Below are 6000 nucleotides of genomic sequence, written 5' to 3' on the forward strand. Positions count from 1 at the left end.
GTGATCTGGATGGCGCGAAGGCCTCTGATTGGCCGGCTGCGCATCATTTCAAATGTTCTGCATGATCTCATTGGTTGTCACGAGATTTTAACTGCAATGAGACGCGCGCGCAAACACGCAAATAAAATGCATTGCACTGATGACATAATGTTTGCGTGTATTGTTAAAAGAAAATGATGCGCCAAATACAACAATCGTTGGGTTACAAGAAACAATTTGAAAGAACAATTTAGATCATGCAGCAGTTTCGTATTGTTTATAATGAATCGAAAGTCAGTCATAAATTACAATAATCAGTGATCACTCAAATGAACTGCAGATGCACAGCCAATCCTCGGTAAATCACACCCTCAAGCAGAGAAACATTGTACAACCAATAAAATGCAGGAAGCTTCCTTTCATACTTGGCACTGATAATCATTACTGCAAAAGCCTTGCATATGTTGCAAATTGACAGTATTGTGAAAATTCCACAAAAGGCCAGCAATTTGTATTAGATTGATTTTGAAATCACTATCACTTTTAACTATGGTATTCTGTCTCATGGAGTCATGTCTGTTAAGATGTGGTTGATTTTAGGGTCGAAATGCTGTGACGATCTTCCACCACTTATCATAGCATCTGGTGCAAAGAACCTCCTCTATTTTATGACATTGTGGCGAGGCGAAGAAACCACACGTTGCTCTGCTAGTGGAGATCTTTACTCTTCGCATGCCATCACAAAACTGATACAACGAAGTCCAAAACAGCAAAAACAAAGCCAACAGGTTCAAAGCATCAAAGGATCATAGCAACATGCCGACTGGGTCAGAGACATGATCCTAGTGTCCGCCACAACATCAATAAAACAAAGTAAACTAGATTTCTATAGTGGCACCGACAATAAGCTTGCAGAAAAAACTGAACCCATATGCAATGGAGGAGTTCCATTTTATTGGTTCTTCCTCTTCCTGTTCTTCGCTGAGCATGTATGTAAGATGCTGTGGCACCGATGTGCTCACACAGAGGCGGCAACTCAAAATGGCATTCCTCAAAGTACTGTAAGATTATAAAAAGGAGCGAGTGTGAGTCTGACAGTCTGGCATTAAATTCAATCATGAGGTTGTAAAAGAGCAAGACATTTAATGAATTTCAGGTTTTTCAAGGGAAATACACTTTCAAATCAACTGCGGTTTGTTTCTGCCAGGAAAGTTCCTTATGGGTGTTACTGAAGCTTCAGAAAATTAATCAATTTTCGAAGAAACTGGCCCCAAATGGCAAACGGCCAAGCTTCATTCGACAATCAGCATAAATGATCATACAATACCCTAAAACCAGTGTTTCTCAATTTTTTTTGCAAAGCCCCTCTTAGGAAAAAGAAAACATTTGGCGCCCTCCCACTTGCCACGGTGATCATAAATGATTATCAATAAAAATTGCATGAGTATACCTAAAACTGTATCCCTTTTTACATCTACACAAGGAAACAGTAATACAAACTTTCAACAACTGTTTAATGTTTTTTTGCAACATTTATACAGGTTAAAGGTTTGGCTAAGCCAGGGGTGTCAAACATATGTTCCACGGACTGGTTCTGCCCCGCAAATGGGGTTAATGCGGCCTGCGAGATAATTTTGTAAAGTATAAAAATGATCCGAATCTTTTTAATTTCTGAATGAAAAACTTGAAAAGTTTTATGATTAATAGTGATGTTATGCTTTTACTATTTTGGGCAGTGATTAAGAAAAAGAAAATAATAATCATAATAATAATAATCTGAAGTTGTTGTTTTAATGTGATATAAATATATACCATGATTGTATAGGTCTGGCACCCCATCTGGGAATATATTTTCCTCCATAAGGCCTGTAAGGTAAAACGGGTTTGACACCCGTGGTCTAAGCAGAAAAAAACCCAAATGCATTGAAGTGCCTGGAAAAAAAAAGATGCCAATCCTTATTTTATCACAATTACAGTTCACATGGTAAAACCAAATCCTTCTTCCTGGAGTCATCCGCGCCCCCCTCCTGGCATCACCTCGCGCCCTGCTATTTGAGAAACACTGGCCAAAACACTGAAGGGTGATGAGCTGTTGAAAGTTCCATATTCCATGCCATTGGCTGTCTGCCATCGTCGATCTTTTCTTGACGTGTATGCGGGTGGATGACTCTGATTCTCTCCAAATGAAATGATAGTGTTGTCATCTCAGTTTGCTTACTGTGCCTGGTACAAGAGGAAATCAACAGAGGAGATTCATACCCACAGGCGACAAGCCGTACGAGAGGTTCTTCCACAGATGTAAAGTAGTGTTTAGTGAAGATTTGCAGTTGTAGAAGTGACAGTTGTATTGAAACGCCTTTGCACTCACAGAGTTTAGATTCATGGTCGCAAAACACAATTTTTGTTTGTAGTCACAAGGAAAATATTGAAACCCACACATTTTTGCGTCCCCACAAGAATAAATTAGAAGCCCACACAATTTACTATACATGTACTTGGACACACAATTTAGACTTGAACTCACAAGATACAACTATTACAGATATACTGTAAATGGTTAATCATTCATCCATTGACTGCAGTCACTTATCCTCACTAGAAAGCTATCAATCTTGTTCTCACTAGAGAACATGCAAACTCCACACAGGAAGGCTGGAGACAGGTGGATTTGAACTCGTGTCCCTCTAACTGTGAGGTGGACATGCTATTCACTGCGCCACTGAGCCACCCATAATTAGGAATCAAAAAGTTCACTTCTATATAATAAAACAATATATTGTGTATATTGAGCTATGAAAAAATATTGTCTTGTGCTTCATATTTGAAATATACAAGAAACTACCACACCTGAGAAAATGAATCAATCCGTTTCAGGTTTCACATTTCGATGCTCATTCATCCTGTGGTTTTGTGCGACATTAGAAGAATATTCTCCTCCAACTGTTTTGCTAAATTCATACTTTTAAAACCAGGGTATTTCAATTTTTAAATCACTACAGTAAATACAAGACTACGTTCAAGAGAAAGTGTAAGAATGACAAATGGACAAAGTAATGTTTTTTATGTCTTGTATTGCAATTTTAAAGTTAGATGTAAGAAAAGACTAACATGAACACGGTATAGTACACAATGTCGATGTTATATGAAAAGGTTTGGAAAACCACCCTTTAAAATGTGTTGTACCTTCAAACTTTTAAACCCCATCGTAAAATCTCTTGCAATGTCACAATTCCTCAATAGAAATCAAACATAGACAGGTGTTTTCATCATTAGACTCACAAGAACTTGTGGACAGAGGCAATTGGAAAGCAAGTAATCACATTTGTTTAACTGGCGTAGTATGGAGGCCCGAAAATGCCAAAATTCAAGAAGTAAATGTACCATTCAATAAATAAATATAAGTGTCATTAAATAAATAAATCCATCCATTTTCCAGAGCTGCTTATCCTCACAAGGGTCGCAGGCTTGCTTGTGCCTATCCCAGCTGCCTTCGGGCAGGAGGCGGGACACACCCTGAAGGTTGCCAGCAGGGCCCCTAGAGATGAACAACCTTTCACGCACCCAATCACAACTAAGGAAAATTTAGTGCATCCAATTCACCTGCCGTGCATGATTTTGGAGTGTGTGAGGAAGGCGGAGTGCCCTTGAGATGTTTTATTAATTAATTAAAAGTACTATTAATTAAATAAATGTTTAATTCATTAATTCAATGTTTCATTAATTAAATAAATGTTTAATTAATTAAATAATTAAATGTTTCATTAATTAAATAAAACATTTAATCAATTAATGAAACATTTATTTAAATAATGACACACCGTTGCGACGTTTCATGCATGGTTGATCCGCCAACCTTGCTGGTCAAAGTTTGAGGGCGGGTCCTAACACCTGATTGGTTACCCTGCTCAGTCTTGGCTTAAAAAGCAGGGTAACCAATCAGGTATTAGGAGCCGTCTTGGTTTGAAGTGCGGAGTAACCAATCAGATGTTAGGACTTGCCCATCAAACTTTGACAAACGAGGTTGACAGATAAATGAAATGTATGAAACGCCGCAACAGTGTGTCATTAATTAAATGAATGTTTCATTAATTAAATGTGTCTTTCACTAACTAAAATTGTAATTAATTACATGTTTTATTTAATTATTGAAACATTTAATGAATCAACGAACCGTTTATCAAATTAATGACACTTTTAATTAGTTAATGAAACATGGTAGATTTGTTGATAGTCCATAGCATAAGGGACTCGTATGTCTTTCAAAATGAGTGAGAAGATCTCCTCTTAAGCCTTGTAGGGTAACTTTTGATTGTACGTCATAGCGGGAGGAAAAAAAAAACGCCGCAACAGTGTGTCATTAATTAAATGAATGTTTCATTAATTGTGTGAAGGTGAAACCTTCACACTTATGTTTTTCTCCACCTTTATTATTATTGTGTGAAGGTGAAACCTTCACACTTATGTTTTTCTCCACCTTTATTATTGTGTGAAGGTGAAACCTTCACACTTATGTTTTTCTCCACCTTTATTATTGTGTGAAGGTGAAACCTTCACACTTATGTTTTTCTCCACCTTTATTGTGTGAAGGTGAAACCTTCACACTTATGTTTTTCTCCACCTTTATTATTATTGTGTGAAGGTGAAACCTTCACACTTATGTTTTTCTCCACCTTTATTATTGTGTGAAGGTGAAACCTTCACACTTATGTTTTTCTCCACCTTTATTGTGTGAAGGTGAAACCTTCACACTTATGTTTTTCTCCACCTTTATTATTATTATTATTTTTTTTATTCCGACCGTTTTTTAGGTACGTTTCAACTCATTCCCAGTTCATCCAATTCATGCCGTTCAAACTTCATATCATTCTACATATTCATGTTTAGTGCGGGTCTATTTTTCAAGTTTCAACTTTTCATCGTTTTCCTACAATTTAAGTTTTTGTACCGTAAAAATGGCCTAATGTTAAGTGAATGGGCTGGTCTTCGTGCTTTATTTTTAAACTTTAACGTTTTCGATATTTCCTATGTCTCGGTGGCGCATGGGATTTGTGTGCGGCATTCGCACTTCATGTTCGTGGGTTCAATCCCAGGCTGCGTCATTTTTTAGTTGTGTGAGTCTTTTTTAGTTAGTGCGGGTCTATTTTTCAAGTTTCAACTTTTAATCGTTTTCCTACAATTTAAGTTTTTGTACCGTAAAAACGGCCTAATGTTAAGTGATTGGAGCGTTCTTCCTACTTCCTTTTAAAGCGTTCACGGTTTCGTCATTTCCCGTGGCTCAGACGTTCTGTTGACGTATATCTACTACATGTTCGTGTGTTCGATCCCCGCTGTGTCTTTTCACACATTCAGTGTTTTTTTTCAGTTCATTCAGTATTTTTTTTTGGTTTCAATTCCTTCCCAGTTCATCCAATTCATGCCGTTCGAACTTCATATCATTCCACATATTCACGTGAAGTGCTTTTTTATTTTTCAAGGTTCAACTATTCATCGTTTTCCTACAATTGACGTTTTTTATACTATTCATATTTAAAGAATTTAGCCTTTTCAAACTGTTCTTACTTTCATTTCATCTTTTCATTCCACAGTTGAACTTTTTTCAGTTTTTGAACTTTGTATTATTCGTAGTTCTTCATAGATTCACGTTCAAAAATACTTCATTCCCTATATTTCAAGCTTTCCAGTGTGGTCTTACACTGCCCCCCAGTGGCCCAGTGGTAGAGTTGTCATCTTCAACATGTCCGTGTCCCGGTTCGGGCAAATCGCGTTTCACGTTTACAGTTCAACTTTCAGCTACAATTCAAGTTTTTGTACCGTAAAAATTGTCTAATGTTAAGTGAATGGTGTTGTTAAGAAGTTTCTGATTATACTTAACGATTTCGTGTTTTCTCCAGTTCAACTTTTTCAGTTTTTCATTCATCTTCAAATTCCACAGTTCAACTTTTTTACAGTTTTTCAACTTTGTATTCATATTTCTTCACAGATTCACACCATTCAATCGTTCCACATCATTCCACTTTTCAA

This window comes from Hippichthys cyanospilos, chromosome 20 (genome assembly GCF_059441005.1).
Source record: "Hippichthys cyanospilos isolate Australia breed blue-spotted pipefish chromosome 20, RoL_Hcya_1.0, whole genome shotgun sequence".
Lineage (NCBI taxonomy): Eukaryota > Metazoa > Chordata > Actinopteri > Syngnathiformes > Syngnathidae > Hippichthys > Hippichthys cyanospilos.